Raw genomic sequence first — 20,921 nt, 5'->3', positions numbered from 1 at the left:
CTATTATGTTGCAACCTGCTGTACCATGAGAGTGCCACTTTTTCTGTTTTCTGCTAAGCTCAAGGCCAGAAGATAATGTACAAAAAAATCTATGGAAAAAGACTCTCATAAACAAAAAATACACAGAGCACACGTGGTTTCATGAAGGACAAGCTGATATAATGTTAAACTAAGTCTGTATGCTTATCTGCCCCTTAGAAATGTACCAACTTAGGGTATAAGGGCGATGGTGAAAAATAAAGCAACTGCCAGACTCTGCTGTGTATCCTGGTCTGGTCTCTCTCTCTCTCTTCCTCGCAGACTTGGCCCTATCAAGGCCGGTCCTACGTGTCTTCTCTCGCCGACGCCGTTCATCCTGAGGGTTCCCCTGAATCCTGCTGGGGCTGGACCCCGGGAGATGGTAAAGAATCTGTCTGCAATGCAGGAGACTTGGGTTTGATCCCTGGGTCTGGAAGATCCCCTGGAGAAGGAAATAGCAAACCACTCTAGAATCTTGCCTGGGAAATTCCATGGACAGAGGAGTCTGGCGGGCTGCAGTCCATGAGGTTTCAAAGTGTCAGAAACGGCTGAGCGACTAACACACACACACACACACCCACACACACACACACACACACGGCTATTGTACTAACAAAACTCATACATATTTTTCTTTAATGTGAAGCTGTTCTGGAAAGTGACTTCCTAGCTACAGACTCTATATCTTATCCAAGCTGAGATGTAGATATGGACTTGTGACCAGCTCTTGAATAAGCCAGATATTTCTCTTTTTCTTTCAGCAACCAGAAAACAACATACACACAGTGCATACGTCATGATATTATGGCATGAAGTGTTTGCATGCAGCAAATTGCATCTCAAAACTATACCTTTAAACATATCATTTGACTGATAGTGCCATAAGTATATATGTATTCAGTGGAAGCAAAAATAAACTGTACACACAGATACTGCCTCTGGCAGAATCCCCAAGGATTTGTAGGATACAAGTTGAGAGCTGCTGCCGTGTACTTTCTAACTTCCTGCCACCTACTTGACCCCAGAGTACTTCATTATTTTCATGCAATTATAATACTTATGGTTAAGGCTATTTCTTAAAGTGAAAGTTTAACTTGACCCAAATATATAGAAAATCTGACACTATATAATTAAGAAAAGCAAGTAAAATGAGTGACAGTCTTTACCCCATTTACTTTCTCTCTCATTTTTTTTTTTTTTTCTGTTGTTTTTCCCGACTATGCTTCTATGAGGCATTGCTTTCATATCAAATTCAGGAAACCCAGTACAATTTAAAATAATGGGCATTATTTTTACACTAAAAGATTATCCTCTTAAAATTATTCCTGCCAGTGTTGCCACAGTAAAAAGAAGTTTTTCATTATATATGAGCTTAAAAAAATGATGAGCCTGGGACTTCCCTGGTGGTTGAGCAGTTACGAATCTGCCTTCCAAAGCAGAGCATGTGGGTTTGATCTCTGTTTGGGGAACTGAGATCCCACATGCTGCAGGGCAACTAAGCCTGCATGCAGCAACTAAAGAAGCCCGTGTACCACAACGAAGACGCAGAGCAACCAAAAAAAAAAAAGAAAGAAAGAAAAGAATGATGGGTCCATACTAAGTACAGTAGTGAAGGCAAAAACTTGCAAGTCAGCATACAGATGTGGTGGATGTTACTTGTTACCCGGTGAACATTTCTTTTTCTTTCCTGCTTTAAAAAAAAAAAAAAAAAAAAGTTTTGATTTTGTTTAAGGAATAGTTTAGAATCTCTTGATATTAAGGATGTTAAATTACTTTCATGTGTGCATGCTCAGTGGTGTTTGACTCTTTGTGACCCCATGGACTGTAGCTTATCACACTCCCCTATCCATTGGGTTCTTCAGACAAGAATACCGGAGAGCCATGCTGTTTCCTCCTCCACGGGATCTTCCCAAGCCAGGGATGGAAGCTGTGTCTCCTGCATTGGCAGGCAGATTCTTTACTCTCAGCCACCTGGGAAGCCCCAGTTTCTAGGTAGATTTCCTTTCTTATTAATAAAGAGTGGCTGAAAGAAGGCTGTGTTTTTGTGGTGCTACTTTCTGTTGGGATATACACACTTTATGTTTGTGTGTTCTGATGCCTTTTTGTCAGCATGTATTGAAAGACTTGCACTTCCCTGGTGCTTCAGTGGTGAAAATTCCACCTGCCAGTGCAGGAGATATGGGTTCTATCCCTCAGTCAGAAAGATCCCCTGGAGAAGGGAATGGCAACCCACTCCAATATTCTTTTGGAAAATCCTATGGATGAAGGAGCTGATAGGCTACAGTCCATGGGGTCACAAAGAGCTGGATGTGACTGAGCAACTAAACAACAATTGAGGGATGTGGGCTCTGAAAAGCAAAATTATTGCATCCAGTAGTTCCTGACAGAGGATGAGACAGTTGGATGGCATCACCAACTTGATGAATATGAGTTTGACCAATCTCCAGAAGTTGATGATGGACAGGGAAGCCTGGCATACTGCAGTCCATGGGGTTGCAAAGAGTCAGACACGACTGAGAGACTGAATTGGACTGAATAGTTCCTGAACATAAGGACCAGTTTACATTTATTTATGCTGGAAGCATAATAAAAAAGCCTGGTTGTTGCTACAACATTCCAAAATCACAAGCTACTTAAAAAACGCATATACTACCAATATAAATAGTGGCAGATTTGCTCCTGACTAAAGTACAAGCCCGTGTATAATTCAGAGTATAATTCAGCCTGTTAGGTCAAAATAACAATCATAGTTAAAGATGCCACATGATTAACATCAAAAGGAGTTGTGGGAGCATACCCAGCACAATATTTGTCATTGTCAACTTTTTAAAAAGAATCATCAGTGAAATTAAAGAGTTATGTGAAGAACAGTTAACAAAAGGACTTCCTAGGAGGTAAGACGGCTAGCTAAGAAATATTGATCATGATAAGGATTCAGTAGGGTCCAAGTTGGTGGCAATCTCCATGGTTTTGAGTGAGTAACCCTAAGGGCATTCCCTTCCTTTTCATATACAGAAAGGAAAAAGGAATCAATCATTGGGATGCCCAAGAGCAAGTGGGCTCACAAATTCTACTTCGAATCCTTAAAGTCTATATCATCAGGTTCTTCACATGAAATTGAGTCAGACTGCTTTTCTTTAGCAAACTATATAGAGGTTTTGTTGTAAGATTGCAATTTGGGCTTCTGTTTCAGCAATAATTAACAGCCAGAGAGAACCTTGCAGTTGGGGCTTAGTTTTGGATTTGGTGTAACTTAGGACACCAAGAAGTCTATCCAGAACTAGGGGTAATCTTTATTCTCATACCTGATACTCTAAATATTAAAAATGAGTTTGGGCAATTATTCTTTGCCAACTTCATGTCCCTTTATGGTTAAAAGTTTTAGCAAGTGAAGAGGCTTGAGAAGAAGAGCAAAAAAGTCATTCATATACCTCAAGAAAGTAGAACCCCTAGGAAATTTTGTATTATCCAGACCAAACATCAGGATTTGAAGAAATAAGGACTCTCAGTAAAACCCTGGGGCATTATTATCCAGGTAAATTGTTTTTCTTCTGATATAAATTCAAAAAATGTATTAACTAGCTTCAACTGGAATACTAAAGAATGCACTGCATAAATCAATTATAATAGAGAATATGCTTCTGGTGGGATGATGTTAATTGCACCCACAAGGCTTAGCACAACATGGCGTTGTGGGATAACAGTGTTGGTTATTGCTCAGGGTCCTGGACAAATGCCCTTCCTAAGCCCTTAGGTTTTCTTACTGATAAAATGGGAATATTACATGGAGTAGTATAGAGGATAATGACAGCTTGAACCCTGCAGTTTTCTACCATGGTCTTTGTGGCTCAAAGGACTTCTTTACTTATAAGATATTGATAAATTGTTAGAAGAAGTTTAGAGGGATCTATTTGAATCTTGGTGGGAGATGTGCCATGAATTTTGTTAATATCAGGTGGAAATTTTGCCCATGAGGGGTTTGGTAGCTGATTCAATAGAAACAAGTGATCATTGTTCCCAAATCAGATCTAGTACCATCAAAGGTGGGAAGGAGGGATAATACACTTCAAAGAGTCTTTTAATTCATCTAGTTGATTACTTTATTACTGTCAAGTTCTATAATTATCTCCCTCTTTTTGTAAAAGGACATTTCTACACGATACTTCCTTAAAAAGTCTTGGCCTAGATGTATATGTTGTTGGGGTTAAGGTAAAAAGAATGTGTATTTATCAATGGACTTAAACAGAATGGAGAGATCCCCACTATTTGAACTCTGAGGCAAGGGCTTTTTATAACAGTGTAGTTAAGTACCCAGTTTATGGCTCTGGTGTCAGTTACGACTAGAAGAAATTCATCCTCAATCTGGAGAAATGTTTCTCCAAGTCATTTATGAAGGAGCATTGGGAAGAGCCACTGCAATTCCTTTAAGCCCTATCACAGAATTGGCAGGTCATTGGAAAGTCTTCCCTGATGGCTCAGCAGGTAAAGAATCTGCCTGCAAATGCAGGAGACACTGGAGACAAGGGTTCGACCCCTGGGTTGGGAAGATAACCCTGGAGTAGGAAATGGCAACCCACTCCAGTATCCTTGCCTGGAAAATTCTATGAACAGAGAATTCCATGGACAGAGAAGCCTGGTCCATGGGGTCACAGAGAGTCGGACACTACTGAGTGACTGTGTTTGTTTTTTGAATGGCTTGTTAGAGGAATAACAGTGTCTAAAGCACTTGAATTTGTAAAAATCTCATCTCCAATGCTCTTGCTTTTTGCAATAATAGCAGAAAAGGAAGTGTTTTGGTTTCATTTAGTAGCCTCCATTTACTGGAGTTGGAGATTAAGAATTTTGGTGGGCTCCCTTTGTGGTGGCTCATCTAGAGTCTGGTTCACCAGATTAACTAAATTTGGAGCAGACACTTTTTTCTGATTCCATTTTACTAGAAGGGAAAGGTCCCTGTTCAACACATTAGTAAACATAGACTTAAAAGCTACCTAAGTGGAGTCAACATTGAAAGGAAGACTAGAATTTTCTTTAAAAACAAATTGAAGTCATTTGGAATAGTCATGAACAGGTTTATAAGATCTTTGTGTCTAAGCCTAACTTGTTCTAATCAACAGGCTTTGGAAAAGCCCTAGGAATTCTCAGTGACATCTTTATGTTATTGCCTTCCAGTTGTCATTCTAGAGCTTTCAAGATTTTCCCACTTAGCAATTTTCATACAATTGTGGTTATGGCTTTCACAGAGAAGTATATGAACTTGCTGATATAAGTCAGAGAAACCAGGCTGATATGTGTGGATTGCATCCCCAAGCAAATCTGTGGGAATCTTCAGATACTTTGGGAAAATCTTGGGCTATGGCTCCAAGTTCAGCTTTGGTTCAGAGAGACCAATTTGGTTCAGAGGACAAGTTCAGCCTCTGGTCCTCAAGTTCTGATAGGTTCAGAGAAGTGTGTGAGGAGAATTTCAGAGAAAGATTCAAGTTCGGTGCAAGAATTATTATGTGAGAACTGAAGGTCCAGAGGAGGTGTAGGCAGCATGGGGGGTGGGAGGGGAGAAGGTGGCAAAGAGGTGGGGATTGAGTCACAGAAGTGAGAGAGGATGAGACTCAGGCTTCAGAGACATTTTCATTCTTTGATCGTTAACTATTTGCCTCAGTTAATCTTAAAGATCTCATTTTTTAGAGACACAATGTTAGATTTCTGATAATATTTGGAGGCCCCAAAATGCCAATTGAAATAGGCATTCTATTCAATTTTGGATATTTTAGAGCTATGATTGTCCAATTTGCTTGTAATAAAGTTAAGTTCCCCACAAGAACTATTTATATTTTCCAAATTGTCTCTGTTCAGGTCAGTCTATTTGGTTAGAAATGCACCATAATTTTCAAACAAAATAGGTTGGAGTCTCTGTAAGGGACATGCCCTCAAAACATTTAATTTACTGAGATCCGTCTCAGGATTTCTCTAATGTATAAGAATACTTTTCAGTTTACACAACTTAAACAGCTCAAATAGCCTGCAGGCCTAATAGCAGCCAGTTCTAAGACAACAATCTGACCCCAAAACTGCCGGGTGAAAGGCATCATCAGAGTTCCAGTGGAACAGCAACTATTCCAAAGGGATGGGCTGAAGGCTGAATCAGTACATTTCCAATTAAATAGCCCTTAGTTTCAAAAGGAACAGTCCAAAGCCAAGCTAGATCCAGATGGAACAGCCTAATTTCAAAAATCATGCTAAAATGCCAAGCAAGTTCTTGTACACAGAACAGGGTCTTAACCAGAAAGAACAAAACCTTAAAAAAGATTCCAAATAAAACATGGAGAACTTCAATATGAAAAAAAAAACAAAAATGGCAGAATGTCAGATTCAGGGGGAAAACTCACCCTCAAGTCCCAATATCAGTGAGAAAAGGAGTGAAAACAGTGAACTCAGTATAGGTACTATACATGATTGCTCATTAGTCTTGAATTTCTTGGCTGGCTTCCCTGGGGGCTCAAGGGGTAAGTAATTTTCCTGCAATGCAGAAGACTTGGGTTTGATCTCTGGAGAAGGGAATGGCAACCCACTCCAGTATTCTTGCCTGGAGAATTCTGTGGACAGAGGAGCCTGGTGGGCTACAGTCCATAGGGTCACAGACAGTCAGACACGATAACACCCTCAGTTGTCTTGGGCAGGGAGAGTCTTCTCTGGTCCCCATATAGGCCACCAAAATGTTGATCTAAAATATACTACCAGTTGTTTCTCCAGCAAATATTGGATTATTCTATATCAGCAAATACTTGTAATTCAGGCTTATGGCAATGGTGAGTTAAGTGCAAATCTCTTTCAAAAATGTAGAGGAGAACTCCTTTATAGAGGGTAAAGGAAATAGGAGGACTACAGCAGACATAGAGTCCATGGCTTTTCATTGGCTGAATTGTGCCCATCATGTATGGGTTGAGCCCTTGCCAGGAAACAAAAGGGAGTCTCTTCTTCCTGTTGGACTCTGCTATCACTGTAGAGAATAACTCCCTCTTCTGACCTCCTGATTGTATATTGTTTTCTACAAGTTTTATTCAGATATAATTGGTACACAGCACTATATAAGTTTAAGGTGTAATAATGACTTGGCTTATGTACATCATGGAATGCTTATCACATAAAATTTATTGAACATCCATCATCTCATATAGATATGAAATCAAAGGAACAGAAAAGAAATGTTTGTCTTGTGATGAAAACTCTTAAGAGTTTACTCTCTTAACAACTTGCATATGTAACATAGAGCAGTGTTATAGTTATGATATAGTACAGCACATTCTAGTACTTATTGTCATATAACTGGAAGCTTGTACCTTTTGACAATCATCATTCAATTACTATCCCTCCTCCCCCTGTCTTTGATAACCTCAAACCTTATCTCTTTATCTGTAAGATACTTTGATTGTTGTTTTTCAAGTAAAATTGGCCTACAACACTATGTAAATTGCTATTTTATAACATGGTGATTTGGTATTTTTATACAGTTCAAAAAATAACATAAGTATGAGTATTATGGTTCTGGATACAGTATGTCATAATACAAAAATATTACATAGTTATTGACTATATTTCTCACACTGAACATTTCGTACTCATGACTCATTTGTTTTGTAGCTGGAAGTTTGTGTCTCTGAATCTCTCTCATCAATTTCATTCATCTGCCAATCACCCTCCTCTCTGGCAAACATCTGATTCTTCTCTGAATTCATAACTCTATTTCTGGTTTTCTGAATTTGTTCATTTGTTTTTAGAGTCCACATATATGTGAAATCCCTCAGTATTTGCCTTTTTATGTCTTACTTATTACACTAAGCACAACATAATATAGGCCCAACTAGGTCCAACCATATTGTTGCAAATGTCAGAATTTTGTTCCTTTTTATGGATGATTAATATTGCTCTGTAAATATATGCAACAAGCTTCCCAAGTAGCTCAATTGCAAAGAATCTAATCTACCTGACAATGTAGGAGATGTGGGTTCTATCCTTGGACTGAGAAGATCCTTTGGAGAAAGAAATGGCAACCCACTCCAGTATTCTTGCCTGGGAAATCCCGAGGAGAGAGGTGGGTTACAGTTCATAGGTTTGCAAAATAGCTGGACACAACTTAGTGACTAAACAATAAATATATGTCACATCTTTTTATCCACTCATCTGTTTATTGGCCCTTAGGTTACTTCCATATTTTGACTGTTGTATTAATAAATAATGCTGGAAAGAGTATCAGGACATCGATCTTTTTGAATTAGTGTTTTTGTTTTCTTCAGATATACACCCAGGGATGGAATTGCTGGAGCATATGGTAGTTCAGTTTTTATTTTTTCTGAGGAAACTCCATACTGTTTTCCATATAGTGATACCAATATAATACATCCAACCAGTCCATCCTAAAGGAAATCAGTCCTGAATATTCATTGGAAGGACTGATCCTGAAGCTGAAACTCCAATATTTTGGCCACCTGATATGAAGAACTGACTCATTGGAAAAGACCCTGATGATAGGAAAGACTGAAGGCAGGAGAAAGGGGATGACAGAGGATGAGATGGTTGGATGGCATCACTGACTCAATGGACATGAGTTTGAGTAAACTCTGGCAGTTGGTGATGGACAGGGAGGCCTGGCATGATGCAGTCCATGGGGTCGCAAAGAGTTGGACATGACTGAGTGACTGAAATGAACTGAACCAACAGTTCATGAAGGAGGCTTTCTCCACATTCTCTCCAACACTTGTTTCCTGTTGCCTATTTGATGATAACCATTGTGACAGCTATGAATTGATATCTCATTAAGGTTTTGATTTGCATTTCCCTGATGATTAGTGAGGTTGAGCGTCCTTTTATTTATCTGTTGCTCCTCTGTCTTTAAAGAAAAAAAATCTATTTAGATCTGCTGCCCATTTTTAATCAGGTTATTTGTTGTCTTGATTTTGAGTTGTGAGTTCTTTTTGTATTTTGGATATTAACCCCTTATCAGATACATTGTTTGCAAGTATCTTTGCCCATTCAGTAGGCAGCCCTTTTGTTGTTGTTGTTGCTGTTGTTGATAGCATCCTTCACTGCTCAAATGCTTTTAGATTCGATTCAGCTCAGTTCAGTTCAGTCGCTCAGTTGTATCTGACTCTGTGACCCTTTGAATAGCGACACGCCAGCTTCCCTGTTCATCACCAACTCCAGGAGTTTACTCAAACTCATGTCCATCGAGTCGGTGATGCCATACAGCCATCTCATCCTCTGTTGTCCCCTTCTCCTCCTGCCCCCAATCCCTCCCAGCATCAGGGTCTTTTCCAATGAGTCAGCTCTTTGCATGAGGTGGCCAAAGTATTGGAGTTTGAGTTTCAGCATCAGTCCTTCCAATGAACACCCAGGACTGATCTCCTTCAGGATGGACTGGTTAGATTTCCTTGCAGTCCAAGGGACTCTCAAGAGTCTTCTCCAACACCACAGTTCAAAAGCATCAATTTTTCGGTGCTCAGCTTTCCTCACAGTCCAACTCTCACATCCTACATGACCACTAGAAAAGCCATAACCTTGACAAGATGGACCTTTTTTGGCAAAGCAATGTCCCTGCTTTTTAATATGCTATCTATATTGATCATAAGTTTCCTTCCAAGGAGTAAGTGTTTTTTAATTTCATGGCTGCAGTCACCATCTGCAGTGATTTTGGAGCCCCCCAAAATAAAGTCTGACACTGTTTCTGCTGTCTCCCCATCTATTTCCTATCAAGTGATGGGACCAGATGCCATGATCTTAGTTTCCTGAATGTTGAGCTTTAAGCCAACTTTTTCACTCTCCTCTTTCACTTTCGTCAAGAGGTTCTTTGGTTCCTCTTCACTTTCTGCCATGTGGGTGGTGTCATCTGCATATCTGAGTTTATTGATATTTCTCCTGGCAATCTTGCTTCCAGCTTGTGCTTCTTCCAGCCCAGTATTTCTCATGATGTATTCTGCATATAAGTTAAATAAGCAGGGTGACAATATACAGCCTTGACATACTCCTTTTCCTATTTGGAACCAGTCTGTTGTTCCATGTCCAGTTCTAACTGTTGTTTCCTGACCTGCATATAGGTTTCTCAAGAGGCGGGTCAGGTGGTCTGGTATTCCCATCTCTTTCAGAATTTTCCACAGTTTATTGTGATCCACACAGTCAAAGACTTTGGCATAGTAAATAAAGCAGAAATAGATGCTTTTCTGGAACTCTCTCTTTTTTTTGATGATCCAGCGAATGTTGGCAATTTGATCTCTGGTTCCTCTGCCTTTCCTAAAACCAGCTTGGACATCTGGATGTTCGCAGTTCCCGTATTGCTGAGGCCTGGCTTGAAGAATTTTGAACATTACTTTACTAGCATGTGAGATGAGTGCAATTGTGCGGTAGTTTGAGCATTCTTTCGGATTGATTAGGTATCATTTATTTTTGCTCTTGCCTGAGGAAGTATGCCCCCCACCCCAAAAAATAAAATTACTAAGACCAATAGTGAAAAGCCTACTGCATAGTTTTTCTTCTAGAAATTTTATGGTTTTAGGTCTTTCACTTAGTTCTTTAAGCCATTTTGAATTTATTTTGTGGATGGTGTGATTTCATAGTCCAGTTTGATTCTTTTGAAGGCAGCTGTTCAACTTTTCCAAAACCTTTTATTTGAGACCATCTTTTCCTCATTTCATATTTTTGCCTCCTTTTTCATATTAATTACCCATATAAGTTAGGTTTACTTCTGGAATCTTTATTCTGTTTTGTTGATCTATGTGTCTACTTTTGTGCCAATTTCATAATGTTTTGATTACTTTAGTTTTGTAGTATAGTTTGAAAGCAGGCAGCAGGATACCTTCAAATTTGCTCTTTTTCAAGACAGTTTTGATCTTTTCTGTTACCTTAGAAATTTTAGAATTACTTTTTTCCAGTTCAGTGGAAAACACCATTGGCATCTTGATAGAACTTGCAGAGAATATGTAAATTGCCTTGGATAGTATGGTCACTATAGTAATACTAATTCTTCCCATTATTTAAATTTTCTCCATTTGTATGGTCTTCAGTTTCTTTCACTGATGTTTTATAGTTTAGCAAGTACAAGTCTTTTACCTCCTAAGTTAAATTTACTCCTAGATATTTTCTGTATTTTGATATGACTTTGACCATTTTCTCAGTCTAGCTTTTTGATAGTTGTTTTCTAGTGTACAGAAATATAGCAGATCTCTGTATATTAATTTTGTATCCTACAGCATTACAAAACTGACTGATGAGTTTTAGTAGTTTTTTGGTGATATCTTTGAATTATTCATCTTTGGGTGAATTTTCTGGGTTTAGTATCATCTGCAAATAGTGACAGTTTCACATCTTCCTTTCCAATTTGGATTATTTTACTTCCATTTTATGTTTGACTGCTGTAGCTAGGGCTTCCAACATTATGTTGAACAAAAGTGGTGAGAATGGACATCCTTGTCCTGTTTCTGATCTTAGAGGAAATGATTTCAACTTTTCACAGTTGAATATACCATTAATTATGTATGGCATTGCTTTGTATAGTTCTGTGTTATGTTGAGGTATGTATGCTCCACTTTGTTGAGAGTTTTAATCATAAATTGATGCCATTTTTTTTAAAGTTTTTTTGTTTGTTTTTTGTCTTTTTTTTTTTTTCATTTTATTTTTTTTTATTTTTTTTTTATTTATTTTTATTTGTTGGAGGCTAATTACTTTACAACATTGCAGTGGTTTTTGTCATACATTGAAATGAATTAGCCATGGATTTACATGTATTCCCCATCCCGGTCCCCCCTCCCACCTCCCTCTCCACCCCATCCCTCTGGGTCTTCCCAGTGCACCAGGCCTGAGCACTTGTCTCATGCATCCAACCTGGGCTGGTGATCTGTTTCACCCTAGATATACATGTTTCAATGCTGTTCTCTTGAAACATCCCGCCCTCGCCTTCTCCCACAGAGTCCACAAGTCTGTTCTATACATCTGAGTCTCTTTTTTCTTTTTTTGCATATAAGGTTATCATTACCATCTTTCTAGATTCCATATATATGTGTTAGTATACTGTAATGGTCTTTATCTTTCTGGCTTACTTCGCTCTGTATAATGGGCTCCAGTTTCACCCATCTCATTAGAACTGATTCAAATGAATTCTTTTTGATGGCTGAGTAATATTCTATGGTGTATATGTACCACAGCTTCCTCATCCATTCGTCTGCTGATGGGCATCTAGGTTGCTTCCATGACCTGGCTATTATAAACAGTGCTGCCATGAACATTGGGGTGCACGTGTTTTTTGTCTTTTTTTGTATCTATTGATACAATCATATAGTTTTTAGCCTTTAATTTTTATTTTTTATCTTTTTAATTTTTTTTCATTTATTTTACTTAATGTGATATGGCATATTGATTGATTTGTGGATATTGAACCATGGTTGCATCCTTGGGGTATATCCCACTCCATTATGCTGTATTATGTCTTGAATATATTATTGAATTTGGTTCATTAATATTTTGCTGAGGATTTTTGCATGTATGTTCATCAATGATTCTGTCTGTAATATTCTTTTCTGTGTGTGTGATATCCTTGCCTGGTTTACATATCAGGGTAAGCCTTACATCATAGAATTAGTTCAGAAATATTTCTTCTCAGCTATTATGTCTTTAATTATGTTTTCTGCTCATTTTTCTTTTTTTCCTACTGTGACTCCTATAATGAGAATGTTAGTTTTCTTAACATTGTCTCAGAGGTCTCCAAAGGTATTCTCTTTTTTTTTCTCTCTCTCTCTCTTTTCCTTTTTTCCCCCTTTTCAACTTCATTGATTTCCAGTACTCAGTCCTCCAGCTTCCTCATCAATTTATCTGTATCATTTGATCTGCTGATTCCTCCTAGCAGATTTTTGCATTTCACTTATTATTTTCTTCATCATTTTTTTGAATCATCTTTATACTTTCTAACTCTATGAAGAACATTTAACTTGTCACTATGCTCATCCAACCTTCTCCAAAGTTTTTTGAAAATTTCATAGTCGTTAATTTGAATTCTTTTTTGGGTGGTTTTCCTATCTCCACCTCATTTAGTTCTTTTTTCAGAGTTTTACCTTTTTTTTTTTTTTTTTAATTGTTTGGTTCTCAGTGTCTTGTTGTCTCTGGCTGCAGGGCCCTGGGGTTTCTGGGACTAGTGCCAGAGCACTGGTGTGAAAGGCCATGTCCTGGGACTTCTGGTAAATAGGGCTCTGAATGGGGCAGTGGTAGTCTTAACAGATCTTAAGGGAGCTGACTTGCTGATTGGAAAAGTTATGCCTCCACCTAGCCTGCTAGTTGTTTGGACTGGGGCATCTCAGCCTATAGGCTGGTGGATGGGATCGGGCGGGGTCCCTGTGCTAATAAGCAAGAGGGAGGAGTCCAAATTTGTGTTTGCAAACACCAGTGTCTTCATTGCAGATCAACCTTCCAAACATGACTGCCACCAGTGCCCGTGTCCCAAAAGTGAGCCCCAGTTTCCTCCTGTTTCCTCAGAATGCTCCCCAATATCAGCACATAGGTCTGACCCAGAATCCTCTCGAAATCCTATTTTTGGTCCTAGGTCCTGGAACATGTGAGATATTGGTATGCACACCTTAAGAATGGTATCTTTATGTCTGACAACCCCCTGACTCTCCCAAAAGAAAGCTTCACTGGCCTTCAAAGCAAAGTGTCTTAAGAGCTCATTGTCTCAATGCAAGATGCCTGGTCTTTGGAACCTGATGTAGGACTAGGACTGCTCACTCATTGGGAGACTCACCACAGTTGTAATTACCCTCCTTTTTGTGGGTCAGTTACCCAGGGGTACAGAACTTGGCTATACTGCATCTCTGTCCCTCCTAACGGTCTCCTTGTGGTTCCTTCCTTATATTTTTAGTTGTGGAAGATCTTTTCTCCTAGACTTCCAATATTTCTCATCAACAGTTATTTTTTTCAATTCAGTCCAGTCACTCAGTCACATCTGACTCTTTGCAACCCCATGTACTGGAACACACCAGTCTTCCCTTTCCATCACCAACTCCTGGAACTTGTTTAAACTCATGTCCATCCAGTCAGTGATTCCATCCAACCGTCTCATTCTCTGTTGTCCCCTTCTTCTCCTGCCTTCAATCTTTCCCAGCATCATAGTGTCTAATGAGTCAGCTTTTCACATCATGTGTCCAAAGTTTTGGAGCTTTGGCTTCAGCATCAGTCTTCCCAAGGAATATTCAGGACTGATTTCCTTAGGCTTGACTGGGTTAATCTCCTTGCAGTCCAAGGGACTCTCAAGAGTCTGCTCCAACACCACAGTTCAAAAGTATCAATTTGAGAGGGTAACAAGCAGGAAGGCCAGGGGTTTCCAAACGGAGGAAATAGGCTGCAAGTGTCAGACATTTTTTATCACTCTTAAGCAGCAGGAGGGAACAAAAGAATGTTAGGTTCCCCCACTTCTCTATACACATTTAAAAGGCGATTTCTCTTAAAATTCTGTGTTGCCTTGATAAAACCCAGCTCCACCTGAACTTAACTTTTCTCAAACTTTGAGGGAAGGGATGCGTTTTTCTTATGGAAATGTTTTTCTTAAGATATGTTAATGAACTATGTATTTACCCCAGATTCTGTCAGTTCAGATTAAGACTCAGAGCTTTTAAGGAATCAACAAACCTGTATGCTTTACTCATACACTGTTCTCCTAATCTATGTTAATGAAACCATATATGTACTTGGAAACCTGCCTTTCTACAAGATTCATGTAATCATTTTATGGCCCAGGATAACGCAACTGGTGCCAAAGTTATCTCAAAATCTATGTTGTGGGTGAGGGGTCCAGTGCCACTCTGAGTTTTGAGGCATCTCTTTTCTCTAATTAATAGCTGCTAAAGGCTAGCAGGGGGGGGCAATCTTTCTGCCCCCATCTAATGTATATATCAGAAGCTTTCTCTATCTCTTTTATACTTTAATAAAACTTTCTTACACATAAGTTTTGAGCGATCAAGCCTTGTCACTGGCCCCAGATTGAATTCCTCTCCTCTGGAGGCCAAGAATCTTGGTGTCTTTCATGGCTCAGCAACAACGTTTCAAATTCTTCAGCGTTCAGCTTTCTTTATGGTCCAAGTCCCACATCCATACATGACTACTGGAAAAAACATAGCTTTGACTAGACAGACCTCTGTCAGCAAAGTAAAGTCTCTGCTTTTTAATGTGCTGTCTAGGTTAGTCATAGCTTTTCTTCCAAGGAGCAAGTGTCTTTTAATTTCATGGCTGCAATCACCACCTGCAGTGATTTTGGAGCCCAAGAAAATAAAAACTGTCACTGTTTCCATTGTTTCCCCATTTATTTGACATGAAGTGATGGAATGGACGGATGCCATAATCTTTGTTTTTTGAATGTTGAGCTTTAAGCCAGCTTTTTCACTCTCCTTTTCACCTTCATCAAGAGTCTCTTTAGTTCCTCTTCACTTTCTGCCATAAAGGTGGTGTCGTGTGCATATCTGAGATTACTGATATTTCTCCCAGCAATCTTGATTTTAGTGTGTGCTTCATGCAGCCCGGCATTTTGCTTGAGCTACTCTGCATAGATGAACTATACAAGGTAGTCCATTGTTCCATGTTTTGTTCTAACTCTTGCTTCTTGACCTGCATACAGATTTCTTAGGAGGTAGGTAGGTGGACTGGTTTTCCTGTCTCTGAGAATTTTCTACCATTTTTTTATGATCCACACAATGAAAGGCTTTGATGTAGTCAATGAAGCAGAAGTAGATGTTTTCCTGAAATTATCTTACTTCTTCTATGATCCAATGGGTGTTGCCAATTGGATATCTAGTTCCCTTGCTTTCTCTAAATCCAGCTTGAACATCTGGAAATTCATGGTTCACATGTTTCTGAAGCCTGGCTTGGAAAATTTTGAGCATTACTTTGCTTGAGTGTGAGATGAATACAACTATGAGGTAGTTTGAACAATCTTTGGTGTTGTCTTTCCTTGGGATTGGAATGAAAACTGACCTTTTCCAGTCTTGTGGCCACTGCTGAGTTTTCCAATTTGCTGGCACATGAGTACAGCACTTTCACAGCATCATCTTTTAGAATAGTTGCAATTTTGGTTTCTTTTTGATAAGAGGCTAGTAATCTCAGCCACGCCCTCCTGATACTATTTTAACTGTGGTTTCTATTGATTAAATTTTACAATTTCTGAGAAAAGACTGAAGTATATGTCAGCACATCTGCATTCTCAGTCCATTGAATTTTTATATTTTACTCACTGGAAGAAGAGATAAAATGAATTACTATTATAGCAGAAATGGTACGTAGTCTTTACCAAGGTTTCTGTATGTTCCCATTATTGGAAATATAATAGTTCCTGAAAAATTTACAAAATACTGTTGATTCCAATAACATAGTCACCTATAATCATACAAGTTGGTATGATATGAATGATATTTGGTACATTATTTTCTTATGAAACAACTTGAATGAAATGATCTGAAACTGACTTAAAATTATTTAATTAAATACTTTCACAAGTAGGCACCCTTTGTAATCCTTCTTGCTGTGGTCTCACATTCCAGGCTTTTATCTCATGACTGCCTCAGTCTGCCCTCTGTGTGCATTGTAAATTGAATTATGTGTTTCACTTTGATATATCAAACTTTCTTCTGAACTTTTCCTTCTTTAGAATTAACCTATTCTTTATGCTCATCAAGCTGCCTATATAAAGAGAGACTTTTTCCTGAATTCATTTTGATCCTGAGTACTGTCCATTCAATGTCCAAGCACTGATTTAACTTGGTGAAAGAAATACAGGACCAGCACAGTAGTGGCAGAATCTGATAGAACAAAATATCAGGCCTTTCTACCAGGCCTTATTTATCCTATAAGTATCTACAATGTATATTGCCAGAAATATTTTAGGCTCTTTCAGTGAAGAGCATAGATTTTTCGTGGAACTATTACTTTTTTAACAAACAAGAAGGGAGAGAATACTGCATTATGTGAAACGAATTATATTGACTAAATTTCCTATTCAGTTGTCATGACAACCATCATATTTTCTATAATGTGTAGACTGTTAAGTGTTGAACCAGATGCACTTGAATAAAGGATATAATATTCTGGAAGACATCTTCCATCAGAAATCTTTGAAGGGACCACAGGATTATTATACTTCAACAAAATAACCTGTCATCTTTATGTTATTCCTTTAGATCACAAAACAGTTGAGAAAATCATGAAAAACAACCTATAATATCAGGGTTCAATAATATATTTTTAAATATCAGTTTAACCATCAACAGATGCTTGAGTTGTGTCTATGGATTCTGTGACTGCTGTTGTCCAGCTAATGTTAAATATCTCCAATGACTGAATTGACAATTTCCTCAGTGTAAATACAGTGTGAAAATCAGAGCACTTTTCTAAAACCATCTCCCTTTGTCTTTCAGCTATTTTTCTTTCTTTTGAACCTTGAATGACTTACTCAAAAATTTAGGTTTATCTAGCTTAATAATCCACTAATAAGTTTTAATCACACTGGTGATAATGATCTATGCTGTCTTCTGGTAAAGATCTATATTGTTTCTTTAATTGTCTGAAAACAATATTTGAAAGTAAGGTCTTACATCTAACATGTTATTATAATATATAGCATGGTTTTATTGAAAATTTAAGTTAAATATTAACCTGATTTTAAATGATTAAATATTTTGCTTTAAAAGTCATCTGTTGTATTTTTCAAAGATTATGATCAGTCACTTCTTTTGTTCTCAGATTCTAGTCATTTTTTAATGTTAATTAAATTCCAAAGACAGGCAAGTAGTTCCTCCATCGACCATCTTAACTTCTTTTATTGGAAAGGATTTTGGATTCCACAACTGGGAAAGTTTTGGATTCTTCAGTACATCTGTAAGATAGCTTGACATCTGCCTTATAATATGCAAATGGTTTAAAATACCAGTTGAAGATAAAATCTTTTAAAATCATACTTCTGTCTGAGCAATCATTTGCAGAGCTTCAACCTCAAAGCAAACAGCTTCTAGTAAGTTCAGTGTGTTGACTCATTTTATGTATCTGAGAACTAATTCACATCTATATGGAATTACGGAGTCGTTATTCTTTTGTGACAATTCACACTCCAGAAGATAAAGCTCTGTCCTGGCACAAGGTGAATGAAATTTCTGCCTAGTCAAAGCAAGCCAGAGCACATGGGAGAAAACAGACATCACTCATGAGCAATAAATCACAATGCATTCTTCCTACTAAATCCTAAAAGAAATTATTTTATAGTGCTGTTTAATAGCTCTGTTAGACACACAGAAGATAGGAATGAATTTTAGCACATAAATTTATGGTAAAATTTGTTGCCAGAAAGTGTAAGCAATCAAAGGAAGCTACGAAGACCAACATTCTGTCTTAACTCTGTTCCAAGCAGGTGACATTAGAGAGATTATCCATTATCTTAGTTTTGATGATCTATGTTTCCATGTACATAAAATGTTTTAGGAGGTATATCACAATCAGTCAAAATATTAACTGTTCTGTGTACAGATTTCTTTTCCAAATACTATACTTTTAATAAATAATATGATAGCTAATGTTTGCATACCTAAACTGGTTAATTTTATTGATTTGTGTGCAGAGTTAATGAGGTCAAAGTTTTTATTTCAATCTCTACAGGAGACTAGTAAGCTTCACACAGTGTTCTAACATGATAAGCTGCATTTAGCCATAATCCTGAGCAACTATATCTCAAATATCTGCTGTGGATCATAATGGAAACTACAAAAATTTCAAAATATCCTCACTCATTAAAAAAAAACAAAACAAAACAAAAAAGTGATCCAGTTTCCTATCTAGGCCTGGTTATTTACATAATTTTGAAAGTGTCTTTATAAAGAATTTTCTAAAAATAATTTTATTATTTTTATTGTATTGTATTGATTTTCCAGTTTATCTTAAAGAATAATAAATATGTACTTATGTTGCACATTTATTATAACTTCTTAGTATATTATTTATAATCCATTTGGTATTTAATAATATAATCCACTTGGTATATTTCCTAATTTAAGACATTACCATTTTATTAAATTCTTAGGTAAATATCTGTGAGTGATCTTGGATTACCTATATAGACACAGTGAAAGATTTGTCATGTGTTCAGGCATCTTTACTCTCACACATAGTCAGTTGTTTTTATCTTCAAGAAACAGATCCATTGTATATAACTTTTGAGTCAAGAAGCATTATCCAAAGAAACTAAATATTAAATATCCCTAACTGATATTCTTTCCTCAACCTTCGTATGTAAAATGTACATTCCCAATTTCAAATTTTTTAAGAACAATAAATATGGAATTTTACATTTATATTATCCCATGGAAAGATATTGATGCGTGTCCTGGCCACCAAATCTTCCATTTGAAGATGATCAGAGTGCTTACATTTCTTTGTTAAAATTATTGTAGGTTTCTCATTATATTTAAATATTATACATAATCTTATTTGTAAGTGTTACATTAAATAGATTATTAGACTATGCTTAATAAGGCAAAATAGAATGGGAACTTCAACTCTTTTTATTTTTCAAATTGTATAAAAACTATAATCTCCACATGCTATCCCAGTGAATCACTATTAAATTTTGTATAGGAAACTATAAGTAAGATGAAAAGACAACCCTCAGAATGAGAGAAAATAATATCAAATGAAACAACTGACAAAGGATTCATTTCCAAAATATACAAGCAGCTCATACAATTCAATGCCAGAAAAACAAATAACCCAATCAAAAAGTAGGAAAAAGACCTAAACAGACATTTCTCCAAAGAAGACATACAGATGGCTAACAAACACACACAAAAATGCTCAACATCACTCATTATCAGAGAAATGCAAATCAAAACTACAGTGAGATATCACCTCACACCAGTCAGAAAGGCCACAATTATCTTAAAGTAACCATACTACTCCCCCAGATGGAGACCCTCACACTAAGGCCCTTGTTCAGCAAACCAAAATGTAACTTAAGTTTCTTTGATTTGCTCTTCCTGAAAAGGAAAGCTTAGGTCCACTTGCTCAATACAAGCTAACTAACAGGGTCCTAAGAATCCCCTTTGATCCATGTAAGGAAAGTGACCTTGCCTTAACCAACTGCAGGTGCCTAGTATAACTTCCTGCTTACTTTGGTCCATGGAAATCTCTCACCTTGTACAAGTCTCTGGAACTCCTTTCTAGGTTGGATGACACCCAAGTCATGAATCCTTTAATAAAAGCCTACTAGGTCAGTAAACTGTGGAACTTTTTCTTCTAACAATTATTATGGCACAGGCAATTGGGCTGTTTAACAACGGTGAATTTCATCCAAGCCCTGGGAGCCTATTATAGAAAACATCTACAGTCAAAGAAAGCCCCTATACCTTGTTCCAGAAAACAGCTTATTGGAAAGAAACATGCTTATGACATGGACTCTCCAAATCCCCATTGTTCATCTCATAAATGAATAGCTGAAATGTTTGTCCCTACTCATCAACTGGAAAGAAATACTTATCAACCAAACTTTAGATAAAATTCTCCCTTTCCTCCAGGCTCCTGAACTTGACCCATCCTCAGCTTGAGAAAGGATTCAGCCCTCCTTAAATTCATAGGGAGAGGAAGCTAGCCACAGGGTAAAGCATTCACTGGGCTATCTCACCTGGGCCCTGTCATCCTACCTCCCCACACTGCCTTCCTGTTTATTCTTACCTATGAAACAAACAATTTTATTATTATTATTATTATTTTGCCTAACCCTTGAGATATTTGCATCTTTTAGGACCCAAATGTTCTCCCTGTTTTAATAATTCCCCTTTTCCTATTGCCATGGCCCCCTCTGCCTCCTTGCATAATCCTTTCTTAAGTCTCTCCTTACTGAATCTTGCTTT

Source organism: Odocoileus virginianus, chromosome 19 (assembly GCF_023699985.2).
Source record: "Odocoileus virginianus isolate 20LAN1187 ecotype Illinois chromosome 19, Ovbor_1.2, whole genome shotgun sequence".
In the NCBI taxonomy this organism is placed as follows: domain Eukaryota; kingdom Metazoa; phylum Chordata; class Mammalia; order Artiodactyla; family Cervidae; genus Odocoileus; species Odocoileus virginianus.
The sequence above is the reverse complement of the archived record's forward strand: the minus strand, read 5'-3'. Positions refer to the sequence as shown.